This window comes from Hemicordylus capensis, chromosome 1, assembly GCF_027244095.1.
Source record: "Hemicordylus capensis ecotype Gifberg chromosome 1, rHemCap1.1.pri, whole genome shotgun sequence".
In the NCBI taxonomy this organism is placed as follows: domain Eukaryota; kingdom Metazoa; phylum Chordata; class Lepidosauria; order Squamata; family Cordylidae; genus Hemicordylus; species Hemicordylus capensis.
In genome coordinates, this window is record NC_069657.1 from 440,852,718 (window position 1) to 440,868,117 (window position 15,400).

Below are 15,400 nucleotides of genomic sequence, written 5' to 3' on the forward strand. Positions count from 1 at the left end.
GGTATGTTCAATCAATCCAATCCAATCAATCAATCAATCAATCAGGAACAGGAGTCCTGCAATACCTAACATCTAACAAGTTTCTCACACCAGACGGTGCTTCATCAGATCCATAAGCTGGATCCTGCTTGTGAAAAACCGTTTAAACTACTCTCTGCCTTCCCTTGTCACGATCTATTACAAAAGTACAGAACTATCACCTCCAAAGGATGTCACACATGCCATGACACCCCCAAAACATAGTTCAAATGTCTGACATCATGTGCATTTCTTAGTGACCTGGAGCATCTTGTGGAGCTGCTGCTGTAGAGATGGATGCAGTGGGGCTGCTTGTGGAGAGTGGATGGTAAAAGTGCTCTCAGTGTTACCATATCTCTTGACATAGCCACAAATGGGGAAAACTGCGGTGATGCTGGTAACACTACTGACCAATCTCTAAAGCGGGTCTCTGCTTCCATCTCTGCATCAGTAACTCACAGCAGAAGTGGCTGGTGTGAGTGCCACTGGGGGTGGGTGGGTGGACGGGCAGTGAGAGGCACCTTTATGGGTAAATTAATAGGTGCTTACCTCCACTCTCACTGCATTTGAATGCTGCTTGGAGCAGCAGTACAACGGCCACACCACTCACCTGGCCTCCGCAGAGGTGATCCCCTGCCAGCGGCCAGGTGAATGGTGGAGGAGATCCCCCTCCACAGGGGGGTGCTGGGTGGTGTGCTGCTGCTCCAAACAGCATTCAGGTGTGGCGAGAAGCGGAGGTAAGCACCTATTAATTAACCCTTAAAGGTGCCTCTCCTAGCTTTTACTGCTCCACAGGCCACTCTGTGTCCCTAAGAACTTTGCATCATGTTGGCCACTGTATGTAATGTGTGATGCTACATTCTACATGTGAGGGATATCTTTTTAACTGGAAAAGAACTAAGATTCCTTGAAAACTAGTCACAAGAATTAACGGGCCTTGCCCACTTTTGCACCGAACAGGCCTACTGAGTCAGGCCCAATGCCTATCTAGTCCAGCATCCTGTTTCACACAGTGGCCCATCAGATGTCTCTGAGAAGCCCGTAGGCAAGAGGTGAGGGCATGCCTACTCTCCTGCTGTTTCTCCACAATGCCACCTGCTCTGACAGCAACTGGGGGGGGGGCTGTTTCTATCATGGTCAGGAGGTTCTCAGATTATTCCTCTAACTCAGACAATGTGGGCAAGGCCATGTCCTCAGTTATTGGTGGTGGCAATGACTAGGGTTCTTCCGTTTCCTCCAGTGTGGGGGTTTCTATTAGAATGGGGTCACCAGCAGTGTTCCCTGTAACAGGGATTCCCAGATGTTGTTGGCTACAACTCCAAGCACCCTCTGCTACAAAGACATTTGGCTGGGGATTATGGTAGTTGAAGTCAATGATGTCTGAAAATCCTTGATCCAGAGAACACTGGTCACCAGTTGCCTGGGTCAGTAGTATCTCCCAACACAACTCTGTCCTATCCCTGACTTTAGGGGTCCAAAGTCCAGGGTCATGACAATGCTTAAATATTGGTCTATTTTAGAAAAATGGTGGGCATAGCCTTCTCATTTGATCCTATCTTTGTATGTTAGGATATTTGAAAGGACTTGACTCCAAATGATACTGATTTAATGTCTCATTAAGTCACAGCCTCTAGGCGATTGTTGGCCCAATTTTGAAAAACAGTGGACATTACACATCAATAAGGCAAAGGAAAGCAAACTGCTGCTCAGTTCTAAGATGTTTAAAATTAACATATATAATGTGATACACAGACAAGAAGATCAAGTGCATTGAGAATATGAGAATGATTAATGTATTCTTCCAATATTGGGGAAGGGATCATGCCCTTATGATGAATAATTGGATAGATCTATTGATGTATGAGAATGAATGCTATGAAAAGCATTAGAGGTGAAGCAATGAGAAGGGTAATCATCTAAAAGATTAATTTAATGATGACAAATAGGTATGCTCCCCCTTAAATTTAAAAAAAAAAAACACATATAGACTATCTGTGTTTCCTTCAATTAATTTAGCCCATGAGGTTGTTCTCACGACCAGGCAGGTGGGGCGGCAGACAGTCAAGGGAAAGGCTTCCTGAACCTTACCTTCCCCCCAGACAATCCTCGGAACTGTGATGGGAGCGCACTCCCTGTTCCCACACGATCAGCGATGTCCGATGCAGTGCAGAGCAGGGCAATCACTCCGAGCCCAAGGCTCATTGTCCCAGTGTCCGAGGATCCCACAATGCACTGTGTGAGTGTGCAGTGAATTGTGGGTCTCCCTCAGTGATGGATGGGCACCTGTCAATGTTGCAGCACTGGCTGAAAGCAATCAGTGCTGACAGATGGTCAGGGATATGTCGTGAAGAGAGCACTCACTCCCTTAACCTTGTTTAAGAGGAGGGCTTCTTTGGTGGGTTTGCCGCAGAGGTGCCACTGGGAGCCAATCAGCTCCTGCAGGGTCCCAGCTAAGCCTGGGTTTAGGTGCCCTAGCCTGCTCCTAGCTGCTCATGAGAACAGCCTCCATGAATCAGGTCCACAAATTATGGCCATCAGTACTATCTATGGGGCTGAATGTTCATAGTGATTTTTGCCATGTTTACCCCCCTTGAGAAGGGAAACAGGTGATAGCATTGTTCCACTTACAGCTTTCTCTGTGTTATCATCCCTTCTTTATCCCTACCTACAAATGATTATGGTAAAATTAAGTGTTAGGGTAACAATGAACGAAATGTTTTACTCTCTCCATAGAGTAATCTTGGAAGAACATTCCTACCAATTTTCATTTTATTCCTCTGACTACATCTGCAGAATTTTATAGTCGTTTCTGTATTTCTAAAACTTTGCAGCAAATTTGGCTTCAGCAGGCCCAATGGTCAGGACAATAAAAGCATGATAACATATTGCAAGCTGAAAGTATTTCAGTGCTATCACCTTTCCAAATCTAGGCATGTAGACCTTGTCAAAAAATGCTTACAATGAGTATTCATCCCCCTAGATGTGGGGAGATGACCCCCGCTGCCACAATTTATTGTGGCTGCAGATTATGGGAGCTGTAATTCAGCAACATCTGGAGCACCATAGGTAGGGAATCCCTTTACTAATTGATAGGGATAATTCTCGTGATTGCTAAATATGGATATGGATGCATACCTTATTGGAAGAAATCTGTATTGGACCCCTCAGATTTGGCTAATTACAGACTCATTTCTAATCTTAAATGGTTGGGCAAGGTGATTGAGCAGGTGGTGGCCTCTAAACTCCAGGCAATTTTGGATGATATGGATTATCTAGACCCATTTCAGATTGGCTTCCTAGTGGGCTATGGGGTTAAGACTGTCTTGGTCAGCCTGATATCATGATCTTCAATTGGCTATTGACATAGGGAGTATGTGTCTGCTGATCCTTTTGGATCTTTTGGTGGCTTTCGATACTATCAACCATGGTATCCTTCTGGATCGCTTCAGGGAGGTGGGATTGGGTGGCACTGTTTTATAGTGAACCCATTTCTACCTCTCTGGCAGATTCCAGATGGTGTCATTTGGAGACTGCTGCTCAGCAAAGTGGGAGCTAAAGTGTGGGTTTCCATGAGGTTCTCTTACTTTCTCCAATGCTTTTAACATCTACGTGAAACTGCTGGGAGAGATCATCAGAGGGCGTGGTACAGGGTGTTATCAATATACTGATGACACCCACATCTACTTCTCCATATCAACTTCATCAGGAAGTAGCATAACCTCCCTAAATACCTGCTTGGAAGCGGTAATGGGCTGGATGAGGGATAATAAACTAGTTGAATCCAAATAAGACAAAGGTACTGGCTGTGGGGGGTTGGGTCCTGAGATATGATTTAGATTTGCCTGTTTTACACCCCCCCTGAAAGAGCAGGTACATAGCTTGGGAGTGGTCCTGGATCCCAAACTCTCTCTGGTTTCTCAGGTTGAAGCAGAGGCTGGGAGCACCTTTTATCAGCTTTGGCTGATACATCAGCTACATCCATTTCTGTAGGTAAATGACCTTAAAACAGTGGTACATATACTGGTAACCTCTAAGCTTGACTACTGTAATGCACTCTACATGGGGTTGCCTATGTATGTAGTTTGGAAGCTACAACTGGTACAGCCATTGACAGCCATTGGTCTTTGCGACAACATAAAGGGACCATATAACACTGGTTTTGAAAGAACTGCACTGGCTGCCAATATATTCCAGTGAGAAATACAAAGTGTTGGTTATTACCTATAAAGCCCTTAATGGCTTGGGTCCAGGCTATTTAAGAGAGCGCTTCCTTTGTCATGAACCCTGTCACCTATAAGATTATCTGGAGAGGTCCAGTTACAGTTGCCACCAGCCCATTTAGTGGTGGCTTGGGACCGTGCCTTCTCTGTGGCTGCCCTGGAGCTTTAGAATATGCTTTCTGTTGAAACAAGAGCATCTCCTTCTCTATTTGCTTTCAGGAAGACCCTCAAGACACACATGTTTTCTCAGGCTTTTAACTGAAAATTTTACATTACTTAATGTATTTTTATCTACGAGCTTGTTTTGTTTCTCGAATTTTAACTGTTTAATACTGTTTTTATATTTGTTGTTTTAATTTGTACACCACCTAGAGATGTATATATCAGGCGATATAGAAATATGATACATTCATACATATATACTGCTAATTAATTATTTCTGTAGTTTTCTATATTTATTTATTTGGTTTTTAAAAGTCATCTACGCTTGGGCCATCATCCCATCTTGTGGCATGGATTCCATAAGTTAATTGTCCCTTGGGTGAAAAAGGACTCTCTTTTTTCAGTCTTCCCAAACTGACTGCCAATCAGTTTCATCGAGTGACCCCAAGTTCGAATAGGTCAGCAACTCCCACAGTCATTATCTCCACCTCAGAGCGAAAGCGGTGGGAAAGGAAAAATTGCAGCTTAAGGTCTGGTTTTGCTAGGCTGTTTTGTAGAGCTACTAAAGAGCATAAATAGAAGAAATTGCTCTGTGTTTTCGGGGCTATGATCAGCCATTCAATGTAATGTGAACTGAATATATAAGCAACGGCAATAAACAATGAAATGAGGGCTGTTAAAATAATATCCCTTTTATAGATCTGAACTTCTGCATCAAGCAAAGAGCAATTGAATTCATAGGAAATTTGATTGTATTATTGTTGTGGTTGCTCTTATTTCATTAATTTATGTGGGACTTCAATGATGCTAGACAATGTCCAGCTGTAAAACAAAAACAGTCTTATCTGAAAGATTGTAGGAGCCGATTAACTGATATTTTAATCACTTTATGACCCACAACTGAATGTGTGAATTGGCTCCATTGAAAAGTAATTTGTGGTTATATAGGTAAGGATGTGCATGATACTGGCTAGGGCAGTTTGGTTCAAATCAGAACCCAATTCAAACCATCCCAGTCCAGTTTGACCACTGTACTGGTTCTAACCAGTTCATGGTGAGGATTCCCCTTTACAAGAAAAGTGGCGGGGGGGCTTCCTAGATCTAGAGGGTGCGGGAGGGGAGTAAGTGCTACATATTTTAAATGGTGGTGGAAGTTCCCCCCACCCTGCTGGTCCGGTAGGGTTCAAGCCTTCTCTGGCCCAGGCTACTCTGGAGGAGGACAGCAGGGTGAGAGGAGCCACCCCCACCAATGTTGCTGCCCCCACCCCGATGCCATGAATTAATGTAAGTAGCCTTGACTCCCCCCACACACACACCCTCTAGCTTTAGGAAGCTCCCCCAACCCCTTTCCTCATAAAGAGGAATCCTTACCGGATTACCCTTTATGAGTAGATCTCATAGACCTCTGAACCGGACCGGTTCAAACCAGGGCTGTTCTGGTTCTAACTCGGACTAGCACCTCCTTTTGCTGGGCTGGGCTGGTTCTAACCCAGACCATTCAAACTTCGCAGCAGCAGTTCAAGTCAAACTGGTGTTCAAACCAGAACGGTTCGCCCACCCCTAGATATAGGGTAATATTAAAGCCCTGTCTATGAGTTGGATCTGTATTGGTTCATTTGTACATGTAAATAATTGCTAGATGCACACGTGAACCAGTTCTAGGAAAAACACAGTGGAGCCTTGTTTAGTCGGGGCCACCACGGTGGCCCAACAGATATGGCCTCTGTTGGATGTTGTCTGAGGGAACAACATCCCACTATCACAACAGCGGGAAACCTCCTGACAGTCAGAACCATCGGAAGGTGCCTACTGTCAAAGCAGAACTCCCTAGATATCAGACATGTTTATCAAACCGGATCTGACCTACTTCTCCTCTCCCCCTCATTTACCTGGATTGGGTCAGGTCAACATCTAACATTTTGGGACGTGCACAGGCCTACTGTTTAGCCTTACCAATGCAAACCTGGGAGAAGGTTTTAGGAAGAATGTGGTAAGAATGCTGGGAAAGAGAACAGAACAAAGATTGCATTTACCCTTATGGTTCCAGCATGTGGTCTGAAGGGAAATGATGCAGCAACCTTGCTGAAGCTAAGCATGTTTGGGGTTGGTTATTACATAGATGGGATACTAGCAGGAAAACTTGTGTATGCTGCCTTGACACCCATGGAAGAAAGGTGGGATATAAATGGAATAAATAAGCAACTATGAGCCAACCATAAGGTAGATGAGGCTGTTGCATCTGAGATACACTGGGAAGTGGCCATTTTCAATGCCCTCCTCTTCTCAAGGAAGCCCTCTGTGCCACCCAAACATATGTGCAACCCTCAGGGACATCTTTTTGGGTGGCACATATGAGACCCATTCACATGTTATGTCAGTACTCATACAGGAGTAGAGGTGTAGATCTGTGCACAGGTGCAGCACAGTGTTCAGACATTGTAGAGCATAATGTCTGGATTGGGCTAAGGCTTTCTCAGGAAGGGGAAGGCATCAAAAATTGCCACTTCCCTGCTGCACCAGTGCATCCTGTCTCCCACCACCACACACCTCTGGACATCAGCTAGACAGAAGGGAGGGATGAGTCCTGAGGAATCAGTCTGACAAATCCATGGCTCCCTGAAGTTACTAGGTCCTGTTAAATGTATATATTTCTACCCCTTCTCTCCAACTATATATATAGAAAATAAGCCATACAGGCAAAGTCAGCTAAAACCGCCCAGAGACGAAAGTTTGGGCGATACATACATACATTAAAAAAAACAGCAGCCACTTGCTAACTGAGTAAAGAGGCACCTTTTAAAAGTGGTGATTCTATTTACCAAGGGGAGAGCAGCTAGCCCTATCCATCTCCAGCACAGCATCCCTCCAGTGCCTGTTGCTGGTGGCTATCTTGTTTTGTTTTTAGATTGGGAGCCCTTTGAGGACAGGGAGCCATTTTCATTATTTATTTATATCTAAGTAAACTGCTTTGGGAACTTCAGTTGAAAAGCAGTATATCAATATAAATCTTTGTCGTATTCATATTAGAAACTTACCCAAACCCAGTAAACCTAAAAATAGGCATTCACCTCCATTCTAAAATCGAAGCCTTGCAGCATTTCCTAAACATTCACAGCGTGATTGGTACACCTCTTTGGGAAACTCGGTCCAGAGAAGCAATAGAAAAGGCTCCACTTCGGCCAGCCATTGGCCTAGAGACTCTTTTATTGGCACAGTCTGGGACAGGGACCCAGAATCTTAACAAGTATGGGGTACACGGAGGTGGTTTCTGAGGGCACTTTCTGACCTTAACCTTAGTGGCACCCACGGAACAAGTGGTCCTCTCACAGTGCTCCAGTAATAGCTCAAGATCTCATATGAAGTCATATGAATGAAGGAAAGTTGTGCTGTCGAGCTGGTGTCGTCTCCTGGTGATCACAGAGCCCTGTGGTTGTGTTTGGTAGAATACAGGAGGGGTTTACCATTGGCTCCTCCCACGCAGTATGAGATGATGCCTTTCAGCATCTTCCTATATTGCTGCTGCCTGATATTGGTGTTTCCCATAGTCTGGGAAACATACTAGCGGGGATTCGAACCAGCAACCACTTGCTCTCCAGGCAAGTTACTTCCTCGCTGTGCCATTAGGTGGCTCTATGGAAGAAGGAAGCTGCCTTCTATTGAATCAGACTATTGGTTCATCTGGCTCAGTATTCTCGACTCTGAGTGGAAGGAGCTCTCCATGATTTGAACAGAGAGCTTTCCTACCTCTACTCCTTGGCATCCAGGAACTGAGCATGGGATCCTCTGTATGGAAATTATGTCTTCCACTCCTGTACTGAAAGTCAGTTATTTGTTTGTTTGTTTGTTTGTTTGTTTAATAACTCTGGGCGGTGTGCAACAACTTTTTTAAAAAGACATAAAATCCACAATTCAATCACAATGCTAAAAACAATATAAAAACAATTCAAAAACGATTAAAACCATTTAAAACCAATTAAAATACTTTTTAAAAACTACAACACTTTACAAGCCTTGGAAGGCCAGGCCAAACAAATAGGTTTTTAGGGCTCTCTTAAAGGCCGACAGTGAGCCTAAACTGTGGATATCTGCCGGGAGTGCATTCCATAGACCAGGACCAGCTACAGAAAAGGCCCGGTTCCGAGTCGCCACCAGACATACTGGTGGTAACTGGAGACAGACCTCTCCAGATGACCTCAACGAGCCATGGGGATCATACCGAAGAAGGTGCTCTCTAAGGTAACCCGGACCCAAGCCATTCAGAGTTTTAAAGGTAATAACCAGAGCTTTGTATTTTACCCGGAAACATATCAGCAGCCAGTGCAGCTGTTTTAAGAAAGGCATAATATGGTCTCTCTGGGTTACCCCGAGACCAGGCTGGCTTCTGCGTTTTGAACTAACTGAAGTTTACGAACTACATACAAAGGCAGCCCCATGTAGAGCGCATTGCAGTAGTTGAGCCTGGAGGTTACCAGTTGATGCACCACTGTTTTGAGATCATTCTTTTCAAGGAATGGACGCAGCTGTCGAATCAGCTGAAGCTGACAGAAAGCGCTCCTGGCCATAGCCTCCCCCTGAGATACCATGGTGAGGCCTGGATCCAAGAGCACTCTCAAGCTGTGTACCTGTTCCTTCTGGGGGAGTGTAACCCCATCCAGCACAATAAGATCTAACTCATCCCTTAAATTCCGATTCCCCAGAATGAGCATCTCCATCTTGCTTGGATTCAGCTTCAATTTGTTATCCCTCATCCAGTCCATTACTGCCTGTAGGCAGGCATTTAGGGAGTGAATGCCATTTCTGGAGGAGGAGGAGGAGGAGGAGGAAGAGGAGGAGGAGGAGGATAAATAGATTTGGGTATCATCAGCATACTTATAACACCCTGCACCAAATCTCCTGATGACCTCACCCAGTGGTTTCATGTAAATATTAAAAAGCATTGGTGACAGAATGGAGCGTTGAGGGACTCCATATAATAGTTCCTGTTTTAAAGAGGAACTGTCACCAAGCTCCACCATCTGGAATCTGCCTGAGAGATAGGAGTGAAACCACTGCAAAGCAGTGCCTCCTATCCCCAGTTCCCCAAAGCGAGCCAGAAGGATACCATGGTCAATGGTATCGAGCGGCAACGAGAGATCCAAAAGAACCAACAGAGTTACACTCCCTTTGTCGATTCCCTGGTAAAGGTCATCCATCAGGCCGACCAAGGCAGACTCAACCCCATATCCCACTCTAAAGCCAGTTTGAAATGGGTCTAGATAATCAGTTTCCCCCAAAACCACCTGGAGCTGGTTGGCCACCACTCTCTCAATCACCTTTGCCACAATGCAGCACCTCCCCATTGCAGCATTGGTCCCATTCATTGGATGCTGCCTTATACAGAGTCAGCCCATTGGTCTATCTAGCTCACTGCTGTCTACACCAGGGCTGCTCAACTTCAGCCCTCCTGCAGATGTTGGCCTACAATTCCCATAATCCCTGGCTATTGGCCACTGTGGCTGGGGATTGTGAGAGCTGGAGTTCAAAATCATCTGGGGGGCCTAAGTTGAGCAGGCCCTGGTCTACACTGACTGGTACATGAGGCAGCTGAAATGCTTGTGGCACCTACCTCCCAAGGCATGTTCCTTTCCCATATCCCTCTCTTGGCCTCAGCGGGGGTCCAGAGTTTAGATGGTTTCCCCCATCTCCCAGGCCCTTCATCTCTCTGACTACCCAGCTGCTTGTCAGAGAGAGTGGCTGTCTCCTTCTCATCCTATGAACACTTCTCATCACTGGCCAGAGGTTTAAATAGCTGCTTGCAGCTCTCGAGGGAGCCTGAAGTCCCATCTCGTGAGATTTCCACCTCTCACAAGACTGCCACGGACCCTTGGTTCCCCCTCATGATTCAGCCCCATCTCATCCTCACACACACATGCTGCAGGATGTGCTGACTGCCTCTCCCCCATCTTTCTCTTCAGGAACTCCCTTCCCGCCTGCTGAAAAGGGAAGGTAATTGAAAAGGAAGGTAATTCAGTTCCCCCTGCATGCTGGGGAAAACCCCACAGTGTTCAGCACCATTGGTGGGGGAAGCGGGATGTTCAGTGTGGTTTTTGACAAGGTCTACACATCTAGAGATGGACAATAGGTGATAGCATTGCAATACTTCCCGCTAACTTGGCAAAGAGGCACCTTTTAATGCGGTGATTCTCTTTATTTAGCAAAGGGAGAGTAACTGGCCCTATCTACCCCCAGCACAGTACTTCCAGTGACTGTTGCTGGTGTCTATCTTATGTTTCTATTTAGATTGTGAGCCCTTTGAGGACAGGGATCCTTCTTATTTATTTATTATTCTCTGTGTAAACTGCCCTGAGCCATTTTTGGAATGGTGGCACAGAAATCTAATACAGACATACATACATACATACATACACACATTCTGCTTTCAATGTGTTATCATGCCTTTATTGTCCTGACCGTCACACCTGCAGTGGCCATATTTCCAAAAGTGTTTTATTTATTTAATTAATTTATTTATCTATTCGATTTCTATACCGCGCTTCTAAAAATGCCTCAGGGCAGTTTACACAGATAAATAACAAATAAAGAAGATGGATCCCGGTCCCCAAAGAGTTCACAATCTAAAAAGCTTTTATCTTTAAAAAGGAAAGGTAGTGGTACCAATGGCCAGAGCGTGTGGGCATGGCCAATGGTTTAGACTGGCAATGAGTCTTCACGGTTTCCGAAGGGTCTTTTCCGTCCTCACCTGGAGAGGCCAGGGATTGAACCTGGGACCTTCTGGATGCAAAGCAGATGCTCCTCCACTGAGCTATAGTCTTCCCCTTTCCCCCTATAGTCCTCCCTTTCCCTCTGATGTGTCCTTCCTCCTGGAGGAATGTGACTAGCATTTGAAGATGCTGTGCCATGGGCTTCTTCTAGCCTAGATCTTCTGGATTTTTCAGATTGGTACAAGAAGGGCACATGCTTTAGGGTCCTAAATAAGGCAAGGCTACACCTGGGGCATTTTAGCTTAGAAAAAAGATGGCTAAGGAGAGACAGGATAGAGGTTTATACAATTATGCCTGGAGTAGATAGAGCAGACAGAGATAGATTTTTCTCCCTCTCTCACAACACTAAAACCAGGGGTCATCCCATGAAACTGCCGAGGAAATTTAGGACCAAAAAAAGGAAGCACTTTTTCACACAGCACAGAATTAGTCTATGGAATTTTCTACCACAGGAAGTGGTGACAGTCACCCGTCTGGATGGCTTTAAGAGGGCTTGGACAAATTCATGGAGGACAGGTCATAACAACCTAAGAACAGCCCTGCTGGATCAGGCCCAAGCCCTATCTAGTACAGCATCCTGTTTCACACAGTGGCCCCCCAGATGTCTCTAGGGAGCCCACAGGCAAGAGGTGAGGGCATCCCCTCGCTCTTGCTATTGCTCCCCTACAATTGGTATTGAGAGGCATTGTGCCTCTGGCTGGAGATGGCCTATAGCCACCAAACTAGTAGCCATTGATAGACCTGTCCTCCATGGATTTGTCTAAGCTCCTTTTAAAGCCATGTAAACTAGTGACTATCACCACATCCCATGCCATCCCATGGTTTATCAGTGGCTACTAGTCTGAAAGCTATAGGCTACCTCCAACCTCCCTCTGAATGCAGGGGGAGCAACAGCAAGAGAGAGGGCACACCTTCATCTCTTGCCTGTGGGCCTCCCAGAGGCATCTGGTGGGCCATTATGTGAAACAGGATGCTGAACTAGATGGGCCTTGGGTCTGATCTAGCAGGGCTGTTCTTATATTGTTGTGTTCTTATGTCCTCATGTTCTCACATAACATCAGAAGGACTGCTGAGATACAGAGGTCCCTGACACTGCAGATTTTAAGGGTACACCTCTATTAATATTTCTATGCTAACCGCCATAGCATACCACTTTCTGAACTGCGCCTTTATTTCCTTCATATTGTCAAGCCAATGGTAACAAGAGTCAAAACAAATTAAGCATTGTTGGCTGTGTTAGCCTTTTGCCATTACATTGGCGTTCTCTGAATGCAGAGCAGCCTTTTGAAAACCCTGGAGGATTCACCAAATGCATTATGCTTGCAAAAATAAATCTTCATTTTCCATAATAACTGGTGAAGCATTGGCTGCAAGTTTGACAGGACTTCTTAAGGAAACGGGGGGGGGGGGGACTTTACATCTGGAAATGAAGTATTTTTAATTGCCTTTCATGTGCCCCCATCCCCCACCCCCACCCCCCAAAAAAACCACAGGGTTATTTTAAAAACAAAAACAAATAAATTAACTCATATAGGAAACACAGAGATGAAAGACTGACATGATAATCATATCCCAGTGGCCTGGGAATTGCCCGGCTGCAGCTCCAGTCTTTGACGGAAAGCATGGTAAACTTGCAAATGAGCTGAATGGGGTTTTTTAAGAATTCAGACGGCTCCCTGACATTAACATATGCTTATGGTAGTGTTCTGTTATCCATCTTATTTTATCACAAGTGCCTGTGCTTTCAAAGCATGTCAAGCCAGAGGTTCTGCTTATGTGCATCCCATACAGACTAATGTGGTCCGCATCAAGGCAGCCTGAAGCAACAGGAGCTCAAAGAAGATAAAGCTGGCAGACTGTGGCAGACATGTTCTGCAGCATAAGATGGGTGGTTCGACATAGGAAGCTGCCTTATATCGAGTCAGACCATTGGTCCATTTAGCTCAGTATTGTCTACACTGACTGGCAGTGGCTCTCCAAGGCTTCGGGCAGGAGTCTCTCCCAGCCCTACCAGAGAAGCCAGGGAGTGAACCTGGGTCCCTCTGCATGCAAGCAGATGGTTTATCACTGAGCTACCGCCCTATCCCCCAAAGGGGTCTATCTTACAGCAGCCATAGACACCCATCCAAATACAAACCAGGGCAAACCCTGCTTAGCAAAAGGGACAATTCCCTGCTAACTTGGCAAAGAGGCACCTTTTAATGTGGTGATTCTCTATTTAGCAAGGGGAGAGTAACTGGCCCTAGCCACCCCCAGCACAGTACTTCCAGTGACTGTTGCTGGTGCCTATCTTATGTTTCTGTTTAGATTGTGAGCCCTTTGAGTGCAGGTATCCATCTTATTTATTTATTATTTCTCTGTGTAAACCACCCCGAGCCATTTTTTGAAGGGCAGTATAGATATCGAATTTAATGATGATGATGATGATGATGATGATGATGATGATGATGACATTCAGCCATCCCAGGTCCTTGGGAAGGACTCGATGTATGGATAAAACAAACCAGTCAATAACACCTGTCTGACTGTGTAAACAAGAAATAATAATAATAATACAAAAAGCAGCTTTACTGGGAACAGCCTATATTTTGCGACGATATCTATAATAACCAACAGTATTGATGATAAAATTCAGCCATCCCAGATCCTTGGGAAGGACTCGATGTCTGGATAAAACAAACCAGTCAATAACACCTGTCTGACTGTGTAAACAAGAAATAATAATAATACAAACAGACAAACATCTGCCACGCAATATACCAGATATAACTGTAGTCGAGAAGAAAGAAAAACAAGTTAAAATAATCGACATAGCAATACCAGGGGATAGCAGAATAGAAGAAAAAGAAATAGAAAAAATCACCAAATACAAAGATCTACAAATTGAAATTGAAAGGCTGTGGCAGAAAAAGACCCAAATAACCCCAGTGGTCATTGGTGCCCTGGGTGCAGTTCCAAAAGACCTTGAAGAGCACCTCAACACCACAGGGGCCACAGAAATCACCATCAGCCAGTTACAAAAAGCAGCTTTACTGGGAACAGCCTATATTCTGCGATGATATCTATAACAATTGACAATAAAATTCTGGCATCCCAGGTCCTTGGGAAGGACTCGATGTCTGGATAAAACAAACCAGTCAATAACACCTATCTGACTGTGTAAACAAGAAATAATAATTCATGATTGCTATCACAAGACCAGCTCTCCTCCCTAATAAATGAGATTTGTCTCATATTTGAGGACAAAGGATTGGCTTTGTAAGCCCCCAATGATGTCATCATGTTGCCAGATATGAGCCAAGAATTGCAACTGGTCTCTAAAGCCTGCCTTTGATGCTGCGAGTCTGCTTGGAATGCCCTTAAATCTCTTCTTTTAAGGGGACAGTGAACACCCTCCTCTATCAAACAGTATAATAGCTGACGTTCACTGGTGCTCTTCAGTTAGCTGCTGTTATTTGGTGTATATCATTTTTCTGTTGTAGTTTGATTTGTTTGCATATGTTTTATTTGATTATTATCTGCCCTGGGAGGATTTGATCTAAAGGGTGAGATATGGGATATACAAATTTTAGATAGCAAGTAAATAATAAATTTTACTGGCATCATGGTGCCATGAAGTCATTATATGATGCCTGATTGATTTGGATCATGCAGCAGGAAAGAAAGAGAAAGTCAACATAAGCCCAAAGCAGCACTACATCAGAGCTAGAAAAAACATGGAAAAAAGGAGGTTGGTGGGGTTAGATTCAGGGAGCTTTTTAACCTCCTCAAAAGCCCACACTCCCAACATGTTCAGGTGAAAATTCAGCCGTTCCTCATAGGACTTGGTTTCCATATCCTTCAGCAAATTGTCCTGCAAGTCTGGGTTGAACTTGGGTCAGCCAAATTCTGAAGGTCTCTGAGCAGAATCCTCACCCACATTTACAGAGGCTTCCTCCACCTTGGAATCACTGAGGTGAGTCTCATGATTGGTGAGACCCACCTTCAGAGGGTCTGTGGGGAGAGTGGGCTTAGCCCACTCTCCCCACAGATGATCCCCAGACAGCCCAGGGTGGCCAGATCAGCCGCCCACACTACTGTCAGCTCCGTGGGAGAGCCAGAGGGGGCTACGGGGATCAGGGGCCATGCGGCCCCCAGAAGTTCCAGGATGCCCCACACGAGTGTGAGGAGCATCCTGGAGAGACCCCCAGGGTGATGAGGCTTGTTTCAGCCTCCCGGCAAGGGTCTCCTCATATTTTG